Source organism: Nicotiana tabacum, chromosome 6 (genome assembly GCF_000715075.1).
Source record: "Nicotiana tabacum cultivar K326 chromosome 6, ASM71507v2, whole genome shotgun sequence".
NCBI lineage: Eukaryota > Viridiplantae > Streptophyta > Magnoliopsida > Solanales > Solanaceae > Nicotiana > Nicotiana tabacum.
In genome coordinates this window covers 61,143,402-61,159,564 of record NC_134085.1, presented here as the reverse complement: position 1 = coordinate 61,159,564, position 16,163 = coordinate 61,143,402, and positions in this window count along the sequence as shown.

The following is a 16,163-nucleotide window of genomic DNA, read 5'->3' as shown; positions in this document are numbered from 1 at the left end:
AAAAGGATTTGATCTTGATGTATGATACATGTACCACTCTAATGTCCAAGGGCATATCATTGAAGATTGTCGATGTTTGAAAAGGGAAATAGAAAGAATGATTCAGGAAGGAGTAATTGTGAGCAATGACAGTGACAGGAAGCATGTGAATCCTCGTGGGAACTTGTTGACTAAAGTTGATAATGTTGAAGTCGGTGATGGTCTTGGCAATATTGATATGGAACCCAGTGGCTAAGATGTCATGCTTAGTAATTGGAAAGACCCTTCATATCTTGGCTAGTTGGAGAGTAGTCTTGGTGATTTATTTTATTGTCATTTATGTTGTCCGAGTTATTTTCAAGGTTGTAATGCGGATATTGTCTAGTGATTCAAACCCTTCTATCCTTTTATTTGCCTAGTTTATTTTTTCATAGTAACTCATTTAGTGTTGTCTAGTTTTGTTCCAGGGTTGCAACCCAATTTAGTTTGCTTGTTTTGTTGTTCAAACACTTTCACCATCTGTCTAATGCAATTTTCTGTTTTCTGTTATTTTTAGTCATTTTGTTTAGTTCTCTTTTCATTTTATAGTCTTTTTCCTGTTGACTCTAGTGACATGACATGCACTCGTAATTCTCAGCCTGGTCTTAAAAAGTCAGTTTAGTCATGAAGCAATAAAACAATTTTGAAGATGATAGGGATATCTGAGGGAAGTAAGTAAAGGCATTTTGAGATCACTTCAAGACCGAATTGTGTGAAACTGGGGCAGGTAGAACATAAAGAAACCCTACTAAAATGCATCATGCCGCATCGGGTTGAAGCTAAAGGCAAGTTTGCCCAAATTGACAGGAGTCATTCGTGGTAATGAGAGTGAGAGTGTTGTCCAATGGTGCTTTGTATTTAACAGATGTAGAAGGCGAATGTGTGGATATGGTTATCAAGTCTGGTACAATTAAAAGATGTTACGATTGTTTTCCTTGGTTTGTTCAATTGTGTTGTTTGTACTTGGCATGTTTTGAAGATTGGAATTACGAAGGCACTTTGTTCTGCTATCTAAACACTTTATCCTTCATTACCCCTTTGAGCCTTATTTATTTTCTTTCATATCCCTCTTTTGGAATCAGTAGCAAAGTTCAGAAACGCAAGCGCAAAAGATAAGTAAAGGAAGAAGAGAAAAAAAGAGAAAGAAAAGAGAAAAAGAGAAAGAAAAGAACGAAAAGAGAAAGGAAAGAATGAAAAGAGAAAGAAAAGAAGGAAAAAGAAGAAAGAAAAAAACAACAAAATAACAAAAAAAGAAAAAGAAGGAAAGAAGAGAAAAGAAAAAGAAAAAAAAATCACAACAAACAAAGTAATTCATATAACATGAACTACGTTCGACCTGATTCCTTTTAAGGATACGTAGGCAGCCTCACGGTTCGGTCCCATCAAAATAAAAATCCAAAAAGTCCCCAAACAAAGAAACGGGGGCAGAAGTTGTGGTTGTTGTAGGAAATTTGATTCCAGAAGTTGTAATTTTGAACCTATTTGAATTTTTTCGAGCCTTTGATACCCTTTCTTTCTAACCCTATCCAAAAGCCCACATTACGGTCCAAAGAAAGACCTTCCGATCAGTCTTCGAGAGATGCCAAGTCAAGCGAGTAGAGGTGAATCATATCAGGGGCAACACTCTGGTCCAAGCAAGGAAAAATAAAAAATGAGAGAGTCTTAATGGTGAAAACCCTCACGGGAATCGTAAGGCGATGAAAGCCGAGAGAAATAAAAAAATGAGAGAGTCTTATTGATGAAAACCCTCACGGGCACTGTGAGGCGACGGTAAGGTGAGAGAAAGAACAAAATGAGAGAGGCTTGATGGTGAAAACCCTTCGGGCACTACAAGTCGAATAAGGATTGTGAATCAGATTGGATAGTTAGAGCATTGAAGCCTAGATTCACAGTTTAGGGCTATAACAGGAGTTGAACATCAGACTTGCTCAACAGAATAGGCCACATGTGCATGTCATGGTCATTAGAGTTGGTATACACAACTGATAGGTTTCTACTTTGTAGTTTTCTCGTTAGGAATCATCTTTTTCCATTATCCTTTACTCTATTCTTTTGTCTTGTTCACTTCCTCTTCCTGAGTCTGTGCGGTTAGAACAAGTGAGAAATAACTTCAAAATATGCCACCAGCTGTCCAATTGCACAAAACGGGGTCTGGCTAACACATCAAAATGTCATAAGTCAGAAAAGAACAACAAGCGCATTGAGCTGGTAATAATCAACATGCTTTGGGATCCTTGTGAAATACAAAGGTTTGGTACATATCAATTCATGAACAATGCAACAAGATGGAGAGTGTTAGGTGAACGAATCAAAGGTATTTTCGGTGAAGCACAAAGGTTTGGTACATATCAATTCATGGACAATGCAGCAGATGGAGGGTGTTAGGTGAATAGATTAAAGGTATTTTCTGTGATAAGATTGACAGAGAAAGTGGTTAACCAATAACAAGCAAGGTCTTCCAAGTGGAAATCAAAGTTATCATGGCAAATGAAGGAACAATAGGCCTCAAGGCCAAGGCCAATAGTTTAAGTCAGGAAAGAATAACATGTACATTGAGTGGACGGTAATTGATGTGCTTTGGGATTCATGTAAGACACAAAGGTTGGTAAATGTCAGTTCATGAGTAATGCAGCAAATAGAAGGTATTGGGTCTGAACGGAGAAGAGGTATTTCTGCGATAAGGATGACAGAGAAAGTGATTAGTCAAGGAACAAGAAAGGTGTTCGAGTGGAAATCAGTTATCATGAGAAGTGAAGGAGCAACCGCCCTCAAAGTCAAGGCCACAAACCAACCACCATATTTTCAAACTGACAAGATTTTCCTTTGATTTGAAACAGGGTCAGGAAATTTCGTTTGTTTCGGAGAAACCCACCGCAAGGAAAGGCAAGCACCAGACAGGTTTGACCGTAAACTCTCAGGACCCGCCTGGATAATGGAATTTAATTTAAAGTTTTCAGGACCCTCCTGGAAAACGGGACTTAGTTTAAAATTCAAAACAATCGTGAGTAGCATAATCTAGCATAAATGTACCCCAAAGGAATATAAGTTGGTTTAAAAGTTTGCATGTTTGAGATAGGGTCAATTAAGAGTTTTTAGGACCCTCTTGAATAACGGGACCTAGCTTTAGGATTCCCATTGGATAACAAGGTTTAGAGTAAGTTCTATTGTAGGGTAATATAATTTAGCCGTAAAATTATCATTTTTAAGATAATACTTGATTTTTTATTTTCAGGACCCTCCTGGATAATGAGATTTAGTTTTAAGTTCTCAGGACCCTCCTAGATAATGGGATTTAGTTTTAAGTTTTCAGGACCCTCCTGGATAATGGGATTTAGTTTTTAAATTTTCAGGACCCTCCTGGATAATGGGATTTAATTTTAAGTTCTTAGGACCCTCCTCGATAATGGGATTTAGTTAAGTTTTCAGGACCCTCCTGGATAATGGGATTTAGTTTTTAAATTTTCAAGACCCTCATGGATAATGGGATTTAATTTTAAAGGCCCTCCTGGATCATGGGATTTAATATTAAAAATTATCAGGACTCTCCTGAATAATGGGACTTAGTTTTAAGATTTTAATTAGATAACAACATTTAGCGTAAGTTCTATTGTAGGGTAGTATAATTCAGCCGTAAAAGTTGTCACTCTTAAGATAAGACTTGATGTTTGATTTTTAGGACCCTCCTAGATAATGGGATGTAGTTTAAGACTTTCTTAGATAACAAGATGTAGCAGGAGTCACACCTTTAGAAGATATAATTTATATTTCAAAACCGTCATTTAACTAAGAGTTTTCAGGACCCTCCTGGATAATGGGATTTAGCTTTCAAATTTATAGAGATATTCGGTAACCTGATTCAATTAATACTTACAGATGCACCCAGCACCAAACAGGGGCAGAAGTTTTCATTGTTTTTATCTATTTTGTGGAAATCAGGCGCCCACCTGGAGAACAAGGGAATACATTTCAAGTTCAGCAATCAGGAGCCCACCTGGAGAACAAGGGTATACATTTCAAATTCAGCAATCAGGCGCCCACTTGGAGAACAAGGGAATACATTTTTCAAGTTCAGCAATCAGGCGCCCACCTGGAGAACAAGGGAATACATTTCAAGTTCAACAATCAGGCGCCCACCTGAAGAACAAGGGAATACATTTCAAATTCAGCAATCAGGCGCCCACCTGGAGAACAAGGGAATACATTTCAAATTCAGCAATCAGGCGCCCACCTGGAGAACAAGGGAATACATTTCAAGTTCAGCAATCAGGCGCCCACCTGAAGAACAAGGGAATACATTTCAAGTTTCAGCAATCAGGCGCCCACCTGGAGAACAAGGGAATACATTTTTCAAGTTCAGTAATCAGGCGCCCACCTAGAACAAGGGAATACATTTCAAATTCAGCAATCAGACGCCCACCTGAAGAACAAGGGAATACATTTCAAATTCAGCAATCAGGCGCCCACCTGGAGAACAAAGGAATACATGGAGAGCACGGGAATAAAATTCAAGTTCAGCAGTCAGGAGCCCACCTGGAGAGTACGGGAATTCATTTCAAGTTCAGCAATCAGGCGCCCACCTAGAGAAAAAGGGAATACATTTCAAGTTCACTAATCAGGTACCCACCTGGAGAACAAGGGAGTATAGTCCAAGTTTCAGGTTTCAAGTTCTTAGTGATATTTGGTAATATGTCAAACTCGGGTAGAAGTTTTCTTTGTTTTGTTTATTTTGTGGAAATCAGGCGCCCACCTGGAGAACAAGGGAATACATTTCAAGTTCAACAATCAGGAGTCCACCTGGAGAACAAGGGAACACAGAAACTTTCAGTAACCAGGCACCCACTTGGAGAACAAAGGAATACATTTCAAGTTCAGAAATCAGGTGCCCACCTGAAGAACAAGGGAATACATTTCAAGTTCAACAATCAGGAGCCCACTTGGAGAACAAGGGAACATAGAAAGTTTCAGTAACCAGGCGCCCACCTAGAGAACAAGGGAAGACAGTTCAAGTTTCAAGGGAAAGTAGTTCCGAAGGAGGACAGTTCAAGGTTTGGCAATCTGGCACCCACCTGGAAAACAAGGGAATTCACTTCAAAATGCAATTCAAGTCAGCAACAAAAGAAGCTCGCGGCAAGAATGCGAGTCAACAGTCTGAGGTGATCAACTGAAGTTAGTCACAATAAAGAAAGAAAAAAAAAAGAGAAAGGCAAGAAGTTAATCCAGATGCATAAGTTGATGAAAGATGTGGGCAGCTCAAGACATGGCCGAGGTCACAAGCACTGCATGCCCGGTTTTGATCCGAAAAGCTGAAGAAGAATGAGCTAGCACCTGCAACTAGAAAGCGTCAAGGTTCAAATCCAAAGTCTGCATGAAGAACCATTCAAGACTCAAGATCAAGCTTCAGAAGGCTTATAAATAGGAATCTTGTAACTCGTAGTTGATAGGCTTAGCTAGTCTTTTTCATGTATTGATTTATTATGTAATATCAAGACCGCGGAACGGCACCTCGACCGGCTCTCCACCTCGGCATACTCCATCATCTCACTTACCTCTGAACTACACGTGACCTGATTCTTTTATAGCCAAGGATATGTAGGCAGCTCAGATACCAGGGCTCGGTCACATTCCCCTTTTCTCAGTTTTAGTCCCTCCAAAAAAGGGTCGGGTCAAAAAAACCTGTCTTATCATTCTTTGTCTGAAAACTCTTCGTGTTTCCAGTCAAAGAGGGGCAGTTGTAGACATGTGATTTTTGACCCTCCCCAAGATTTTTTATATTTTAGCGTAAAATATTTAATTTAGGCCTAATATAGCTATTTCAACTAATTTTGACTCTTTTACTTTATTTTATTACAAGAAAATGAAAATTATAAAAAATAGTTTCATTAATGTTTTGTAGTCATTTTTAATCTTGAAAAATACCAAAAAAAAAAGTTTGTTTTAGTATTCAGTCTCATTTTAATAGTTATTTTACTTAAGTAGGACTAATTAATAAATGAGATCGTATTTTAATCTCGTTCGCGAGGAAAGAGTAAAACTTGGGCTCGAGCAACTCATCTTTAGGCCTAATTTTTGGACCTAGTCCATAATTACCAAGCCCATAATTCATTGGCCCATACCCCTAACCTAATCCTTACCCCTATATAATAGTATCTAACACCTAAAAAGATAGACCTAGACTTGGAAGAAAAACCCTAGAGACCACCTGAACTTCAGAACTCGACGAACATACCCAAAAACACCCATGACTGCCTTCTTTTTCTTCTTCAGCTAGAGAACACCCCTAACCAAAAGAACCAACCAGCCGCCCAATCCCAATAGACCCCTTACTTCACAAACACCAACGAGAAGAAGCAGATCGCCGGACACCCTAAGCTCCAAATGCCGAAAATCTTCAAACCCACCAATCAGCCATGGACCCTTAGGAAAAACTCTAATATTCAGCCGCAACACACACACATACAAAGAAACGAAAAAAAAAAGGAATACAGGAGAGAGGAAACGAAATAGAGAAACAGAAGAATGGGGACAATGTTCTTTGTTATGTTGTTATACTTTTAAAGGGGTGTAAATTTCCACCTCAAGAATCTGTTGAGGAGTGCATAAAAAATATATGCTCCCTAATCTATTGTCTCAAGTAGAAGGCTCGTTTCCTTTCTTATATGGTAAAGTGCCTCTTGTACTCTTTCATCGGACGCAGAAATAGAGTTAGAGTTCGATTTTTTTTATCGGAGTTCATTGCTTGAGCTCATGTGGAGTTTCAGTTCGTTTTTGGTTCGGAGATCCGTCGAGGATCAAAATTTTATTTTAGCTGCCGATTCGGAGTACCGTTTGAGGTTAATTTCGTGGTTCGCGGTCAACGCTCCTGCTGTGGCTTCACTTTCCGGTCCATATTTTGCTGTAATCGAGTTCTTATTAATATTATCGAGGTCTGATTCTAAACTCTTCGTCTTTTACTATTTCTTATGTGAATGTTCTGTGTTGGTTAGTTGTCACATTTTGGTTGCTATTAAGTGATGTTGCAGTGTTAATTTCAAATTTGTTTGAATTGATTCTTTGTTTTAAATCTTTTATTACAAGAAAGTAGTTAAATTTCACGTTATTCTTTGCAAATCTGTGCTAACATGGATCATGTGAGCTTGTATGAAATTGTAAGCAGACATATGTTCTTTCAAATTGAGTGAGCTAGCGTAGTATTCATTTTCGCTTTTGTTTACCATTTTTTTAAAAAAAAACAAATTCAATCATCATCTCTTTGTATGCGTGGTTATTAGTTTCACGTGATGGATGCTTTGTTGATTATCTGTTTTGGACATTAGAATTGGAAAGGGAGAGTGGGGGAAGGCCAAAGCGCATTAGTAGTTAATTTGTTCGTATTCTTTAGGAATTGGGTTTAGTCAAACACATGAAATGAGGATGCCAAAAGAAAAAATGATCATGAAATAAGTTTTATATACTTTAGCTTAAGTTTATTTCTATTTTTCTTAATTGCTAGGAGTATGTATGGCCCCCGTTTAATTAATCTTGTTTATCCTTAGAATTCGAGGTGTGCCATTTAGCTGAATCTCCATGGCCCTCGCATAGCTGCAAATGCGTTAGTTGCTTTGGGCGCGTATTTTAATAATATTGCCTTCCTAAACTCAGGTGTGCATTTCATGTGACCCAAATCAAATCTTGAAACGTTGAATAAAATATGTTTAGGATTGCGGGTGCATTTCATGTGGCGCGATCCAAAGACGTGTTTTAAACGACGTTTAATCTTTTTTAAAAATTAAATAAAGCGATTTTAAAGTTAAAATGCACATAAGCTTAAAAGTGTTTTAAAATCGGATAATTAGGCCAATTATAACAGTTGGGTGACCGTGCTAGAACCACGGAACTCGAAAATGCCTAACACCTTCTCCCGGGTTAACAGAATTCCTTACTCGAATTTTTGTGTTCGCGGACTGTAAAACAGAGTCAATCTTTTCCTCGACTCGGGATTTTGAACCGGTGACTTGGGACACCATAAACTATCCCAAGTGGAGACTCTGAATTTAATAAATAAATAAATCCCGTTTCGATTGTCCTTTAATTGGAAAAACTCCCTTATATACTCCTTTCCAGGGGGTGTAGGTAAAAGGAGGTGTGACATACACCGCCTACCATATAAAGCCTCATACGGTGCCATCTGAATACTGCACTGATAGCTATTATTGTAAGAAAACTCCGCCAATAGCAAGAACTGATCCCAAGACCCTCCAAACTCAATCACACATGCATAGAGCATATCCTCAAGAATTTGAATAGTGCGCTCAGACTATCCGTCCGTCTGAGGGTGAAATGTTGTACTCAACTCTACCCGAGTACCTAACTCATGTTGTACGGCCCTCCAGAACCATGACGTGAATTGAGTACCTCTATCTGAAATGATGGAAACTGGAATATCATGCAGACAAATAATCTCCTGGATATAAATCTCCGCTAGACGCTCTGAAGAATAGGTAGTACACACAGGAATGAAGTGCACGGACTTGGTCAGCCAATCCACAATCACCCAAATAGCATTAAACTTCCTCAAAGTCCGTGGGAGCCCAACTACAAAGTTCATGGTGTTCCTCTCCCACTTCCACTCCGGAATCTCTATCTACTGAAGCAACCCACTCGGTCTCTGGTGCTCATACTTCACCTGCTGACAGTTGATACACCGAGCTACGAATCGAACTATATCTTTCTTCATCCGCCTCCACCAATAGTGCTGCCTCAAATCCTGATACATCTTCGCAGCACCCGGATGGATGAAATACCGCGAACTATGGGCCTCCTCTAGAATCAACTCTCGCAGCCCGTCAACATTGGGCACACAAATCCGACCCTGCATCCGCAATACCCCTTCATCACCAATAGTCACATCTCTGGCATCACCGTGCTGAACCTTGTCCTTGAGGACAAGCAAATGAGGGTCATCATATTGCCGCTCCCTGATACGATCAAATAAGGAAGACTGAGAGACCATGCAAGCTAGAACCTGACTGGGCTCTGAAAGGTCCAATCTCACAAACTGGCTGGCTAAGGCCCGAACATCCATCGCCATAGGCCTCTCCGATGCTAGTAAATATGCCAAACTCCCCAAACTCTCCGCCCGGTGACTCAAGGCATCGACCACCACATTAGCCTTGCCTGGGTGATACAAAATAGTGATATCATAGTCCTTCAGCAACTCTAACCACCTCATCTAGCATAAATTTAGATCCTTTTGCCTGAACAAGTGCTACAAGCTCTGATGGTCAGTATAAATCTCACAAGGAACCCCATATAAATAATGGAACTAAATCTTCAGGGCGTGAACAATGGCAGCTAACTTAAGGTCGTGAACAAGGTAATTATTCTCATGTATCTTCAACTGTCTAGATGCGTCGGCAATCACCCTACCGTCCTGTATCAACACCGCCCTGAGGCTAATCCACGAAGCATCACAATAGATCGTATAAGACCCCGAACCTGAAGGCAATACCAAAACTGGGGCTGTAGTCAAAGCTGTCTTGAGCTTCTGAAAGCTCGCCTCACACTCCTCCGTCCACTAAAACGGAGCACCCTTCTAGGTCAACCTGGTCATAAGGGATGCAATCTATGAAAACCCCTCCACAAAACGATGGTAGTAGCCCACCAAGCCAAGGAAACTGCGGACCTCTATAGCTGAGGATGATCTGGGCCAACTCTGCACGGCCTCTATCTTCTTCGGATCCACCTGAATACCCTCACTCGATACACGTGGCCTAAGAATGCCATTGAATCCAACCAAAACTCACATTTTGAGAACTTCGCATATAAATTCGTCTCTCTAAAAGTCTGAAGCACAGTCCTCAGGTGCTGCTCATGATCGTCCCGACTCCGGGAATACACCAGAATATCATTAATAAAGACAATGACGAATGAGTCAAGATACGGCCGGAACACACTGTGCATCAAATGCATAAAGGCTGCTGGTGCATTGGTCAGCCCAAATGACATAACAAGGAACTCATAATGACCATACCGAGTCCTGAAAGCAATCTTCGGGATATCTGGCTCCCAAATCTTCAACTGATGGTAACCTGAGCGCAAATCAATCTTAGAAAACACTCGTGCGCCCTGAAGCTGGTCAAACAGATCATTAATACGAGGCAAAGGATAGCGGTTCTTCATTGTAACCTTGTTCAACTGCGATAATCAATGCACATATGCATGGAACCATCCTTTTTCTTCACAAACAAGACAGGAGCACCCCAAGGTGATACACTAGTCCAAATAAAACCCTTATCAAGCAATTCCTATAACTGATCCTTCAACTTCTTCAGCTTAGGAGGAGCCATACAATATGGGGGGATAGAAATGGGTTGAGTGCCCGGCAATAGATCAATGCCAAAATCAATATCTCTATTAGGCGGCATGCTTGTAAGATCAGCTAGAAACACATTGGAAAAATTCCGTACTACTAGGACTGAATCAACTGAAGGGATATCAATATTGACATCTCTGACATAAGCTAAATACGTGTCACACCCCTTCTCAACCATACGCTGAGCTTAAAGAAAAGAAATAACTCTACTGGGAGTGTGATCTAAAGTACCCCTTCACTCAACATGCGGTACATCGGGCATAGCTAGCGTCACGATTTTGGCATGACAGTCAAGAATAGCATAATGGGGCGACAACCAGTCCATGCCCAAGATAATATCAAAATCAACCATGCTGAGTAACAATAAATTGGCTCTGGTCTCAAAACCACTAAGAGCAACCAAACACAACAGATAAACGTGGTCCACAATAAGAGAATCTCCCACAGGAGTAGAAACATAAACAGGGGAACTAAAAGAATCCCGAGCTACACCCAAATGTGGAGCAAAATAAGAAGACACATAAGAGTAAGTGGAGCCTGTATCGAATAGAACCGATGCATCTCTATGACAAACCAGTATAATACCTGTGATGACTGAATCAGAGGAAATCACCTCTGTACGGGCAGGAAGGGGCCTGGCCTCTACCTCTAGGGCGACCTCTACCTCTCCGACCTCCACCTCTAGCTGGCTGAGTAGGTGGGGTAGCAACTGGAGCTGTAACCACAGCTTGAGAACTTTGCGGGGCATGCTATGACTGAGAAGTCTGTGGAGATGCACCCCTTCCAAGTCTGGGGAAATCCCTCACCATATGGCGTGTGTCACCACACTCAAAACAAGCTCTAGTAGGATGTGGTGGTTGTGACTAGCTAGGGCCAGGTCTGCTGGACTGACCTCTGAAAGCACCCCGCGCAGGAGGTGCGCTAGAAACCGAAGGTGCATAATAAGGCTCCTGAGGCCTAGGAGGAGCTGGAGCACTACTGGCTGCTGGAAGAGCTTAATAAATAGGGCGACTCATATAACCCCTACCATGACGGCCTGTAGCTGGGGTATGAGTACCAGAATAATGGCCCGACTCACGACACCTCTTGGCCTCCCTCTCCTCTCTCTCCCTAGCATGCATACCCTCAATCCTCCTAGCAATTCTCACCACCTGCTGATAATAAATATCCATCTCCAACTCACGAGCCATGCTAGATCTAATGCTGGGAATGAGGCCCTCAAAAAACCGGTGAACCCTCTCGCGAACAGTAGAAACCAAGGCTGGGGCATATCTAGCTAAGCTAGTATAACAGATAGCATACTCTAACACAGTCATAGTACCCTGCGCGAATGCTCAAACTCAGTGTGCCATGCATCCCTGAGGCTCTGAGGAACAAACTCTCCCAAGAACAGATCTGAAAACTGGGTCCAAGTCAGTGAAGCAGTCTCGTCCGGACTGTCTAATTCATAGGTGCGCCACCACTCATAGGCGGCTCCTCGAAGTTGGAAAGTACTGAAGGAAACCCCTCTTGATCCTAATATACCCATGGTATGGAGAATACGGTAACACTCCTCTAGAAATCCCAAGGCATCATCCGATGCTAATCCACTGAATACCGGAGGATCATACTTCTTGAACCTTTCAAGTCTCCGCTGCTGTTGATACCCAATTTTTCCTTATATATTTTTCATATGCAAAATACTTTCAAAATAGCATATGTATGCATATATAAGCATGTCCAAGTGTTTCATTATTTTTCCAATTTTAAAAAAAAATCCTTTTATTGCCTTATTTTATTAAGAAAAAAACCAATAATTATTTAACAAATTATCATTTTTTGGTAACTCTTTATTGAATTCTCATATTTATACTAATATATAGCTAGGGTAATTTTTGCACATTTTTCACAAATTTATTTAGTATTTTAAAGCTGAAATGCATATAATTGCAATATTAGTTTATTTTAGATTTAATTGCGTTTATAATTACAAAATTAATTCCAGTATTTTTAATTTAATATTTATATATTATTAATTAATTTAGTACCTTTAATTTATTTCCAAAAATTATTTTACTATTTTTTAAAAAATGCATAAGGGAAAAGTGGCTATTTAAATACTAGCCCTACTTATTTCAATTATAGCCTAAATAATACCCCAATTAAACCCAATTGAACCCCAGCTCAATTCCTAAAATTACCCGCCCCTGACCCAATTAAAATAACCCACCCGACCCCTTTAAATCCTAGCCATTGATCTAACATATCAACGGCTCACGTTCTCCCTTTCCTTTTTAATTTACCAACACCCCCCAATCCTAATCATTTTCCACCTACCAAGCCGCCTCTGAACCCCCCCCCCCCCCCCGTTCTCTCAAACTCTCTCGAACCTTCTCAACCCTTAGCCACCTCCCACCACTTCCACCCTGAAAACCACTAGAATCCATGGCTTCTAAGGCTATGGAAACCCTACACCAGCCTCCTATGGCTCCCACGCGCCTGATACCTTCGAGGCCTAAAATCGAAGGTTTGCACCCATACCTCTGCCAATTTAAGGTTCCAGAGTCATCGTCGGCCTTGCTCCGGCGTACCATGGTGTTTTGAGCCTGGTTCTGACCTCTCCGACTCAGATCGGTGACCTTTTCAAAGCCTTTCTCATTTCTAGGGTTCTTTTGAAACCTTAACCCTTCGAGGTTTTCTCCAATCTCTTTAGATCCATTGTGTATATGTGCTTTCTTTGAGTTTTCAAACGATTTCCCTAACTTTTCTTTCAAAAAATTACCTTCAGAACCGTTTTGTTTCCGATCTAGGGTTTTCTGAAAATGTTTAAGTGTTTCTCTGACTTTCTCTCTATTGTCTTTTGTGCTTATTTGCCTCTACTGTGTTCTTATGTTTTCTTCTACCTTGTATGTTCTTCTACTTAGTTTTTACACTTCGTTCTTGTATGTTCTTTTACTGAGTTTTATATACTCCATGCTTGTATGTTCTTCTACAATGTTTTTCATACTATGCTCTCATATGCTTTTCCACTGTGTTCTTATATTTTTTTGACTTCTACTATGTTCCAGCATGTTTCTCCTACTGTATTTTTCTGCTAAGTTCTTAAGTTTCCTTATTTTCCTTCTATTAAGCCCTGTTTAAGTTTTTTCTGAAAAATCTCTTAAGCATGTTTCTTTTACTGTTCCTATCAGTGTTTTTCTTTCGAGTGCTTCTACTTTGTTTCGCACGTTACTTTTCTATCATGTTTTTCTCATGAGTTTCTGTTGATGAAAGAAGCATGCAAGAGGTTTCAACTCTGAAACCTCTGAGCCTGTTTCAACTACTTGCCTTCTCATCTTTGTACTTGATTCAATGTAGAAATCCTAGAATTTGGGGGCTCCGCCAAGCTTGATTATGTGATTTGATTGAACTTAGGGTTTATTTCAAAACCCCTAACTCTTTTAGACCCATTCCTTGCTTTTATATGACTCTGACCTTTTGCTAAACGTTTCTATACTGGATTTTCTACTGACTTTACAATGACACTATAGTCTTCCTTCATGCTTAACATGTTCGTATGATCCTTATATATGATAGACTTCCCTTTAAAGTAGCTTTTGAATTTGTGATTAGTTCCTACTTCCCTCTAAATATGGGCCTAATTGATTCCCTTTCCATTGTTTGCTGATTTTCCTTAAGTTAAAAACATTTCCTATCTTCTGACTCGGTTAATTCATGCAAAATCTCAGACTCTTTTGATTTGTTGTTTGTTAATTGATTTTCTTACCTTATTTGCACAAATCGAGTATTTCAAAAACCATGTCCTTAAATAACTTTTATGTATTCACCCCTAATTGCCTACTTTGCACAAAGTGTTTGATTAATTTCTTTCCTTAATTGGTTTATACCTGTTTGAATTTGAATCCCTTAACTAAAGGGAGTCTTGTGTAATTGATTGACAATCAGCTCTTCAATTATTTCTTACCTTATTTCTACTTGGTTTTTACACTATAAAAGGGCACGACCTTTCTTCACTACACATCAGACTTCATAATTCACAATGTCTTCTAAACTCTTACTCACATAATAGAACTCTCTTTTCTTGTCTGCACTGAGGTTTTTACCAGACTACTGCATTTTTCTCTACTTGTTTCCTTGAAACTGGTATGTCCTAATTTCAAATTTCAGCATCCCCACAATGTGATTACTTATAGCTTTCTGCATCTATGTCTACTTTACTACTTCTGCAGAGTTAAATACTTAAACTAGCTTGTTGATTCCCTTTTGCTTGTTTCTGCTATGAATCCCTATTCCCCATTTCCCTTTATGTGCTTTGAGTTACAGTTTAAAACATGGCAATATACAAGTTATTGTCTATGGATTGAACTTGATCCCTTAGGGGATCCTAACCTCTAAACAATGTGTTCCAGTAGGCTTATGGGTGTGCCAACATCTCCCATTGTTGGGTTATTCCCACTAGCCTGCTTTTTACCTCTTGCAACTCCCCACTCCCTATATCCCTATGTGTGTTGTTTCCCTTTCCCTTTTCCCCTTTCAGAATTCTGCACTTACACTCTCTCTTAGTTCCTAAGTTTTGCCTCCCTCTTGTGAGCCTTGCCTTGGGACCTTGAGTTCCATCTGAACTTGGACACTTGAGGGATAGCCCTTCCACACTGCACTTTGGCTTAATATGGTGATACATTTGGGTGTAAGCACTGCTCGAAGTTCTTATGAAACTCTTAGGGAACTCTGACACGCCCAAGTGGAATAAAGGCTTTGAAACATGATCTTTGGAGTTGGTTTACTTCATACTTCACACAGGAAGTCTGAATCAGGCTCTCCTTGGTTGTAATTTTTAACTTCTGATGTATTTTCTTTAGTTTATTTTTCTGGACTGTAATAACTTGTAATAAACTATTGGGGATGGCTAGTGAAAAAGGGAGGAATAACTATGTATGTAAAATGGGTAGATATCCTGCTCATAGGGAATTTCTGATTTCTGCATATCACATAGATATCCTGCCTATAGGAATTCTGCACTTTCATATGTAGATACTATGCCTATAAGGAATTCTACACCTATATAGATATCCTGTTTATAGGTTTCTGAAATTCTGCATTCATATGGATATCCTGCCTATAGTTAAATTTCTGCATCTCTCATATAGATACCGTGCTCATAGTTAACTGGAAATCTGAATTCTACATATGCATCTGTCACTAGGCAAACCTGTTTATAGGGCTTAAACAACTAACTGCATGTAGATATCATATTCATAGGCTTAAACGAAGTACAACATTTAGATGTCATGCCTATAGGATTTCTGCACTCTTGCTATGTCTGTAAAAAGGTTTAAAATCAACAACGCCTAGAAAGCATGCCTATAGGAATTAATAACCAAGTCTGAAACGTCTTACTCGCCTACAATCTAAAATCATTGTCTAACATCTGCAGAATTTATGATCTTTTGTCAAAACTTGTCTTTCCTGAATAACTAACAACCTTTTCTAAAATCAGTATACTTCATCTTTTCTGAAATCAGTAGATATCATGCCTATAGGTTTTCGTCTAACACTTAGGCAAGCCATAGGACAGTTTATAAACTGAATCAGATTTTATTAACTACAACCAGTAGGCAGGCCTGATTCGGGCTTCTTATCTGAAATATGCAATAAATCTGTTTGCCCCAACTTTTAAGTTTAATCAGACCCTAATCAGTACGTGTGAGACATGCTAAACTATATACTTTCTTTGATTTAAGGAGGTCTGTTTGAGCCTTATTTGTTTATGTGTTTCCCCATACTTGCTATATATATGTTTTGCTTGTCGCCTTAG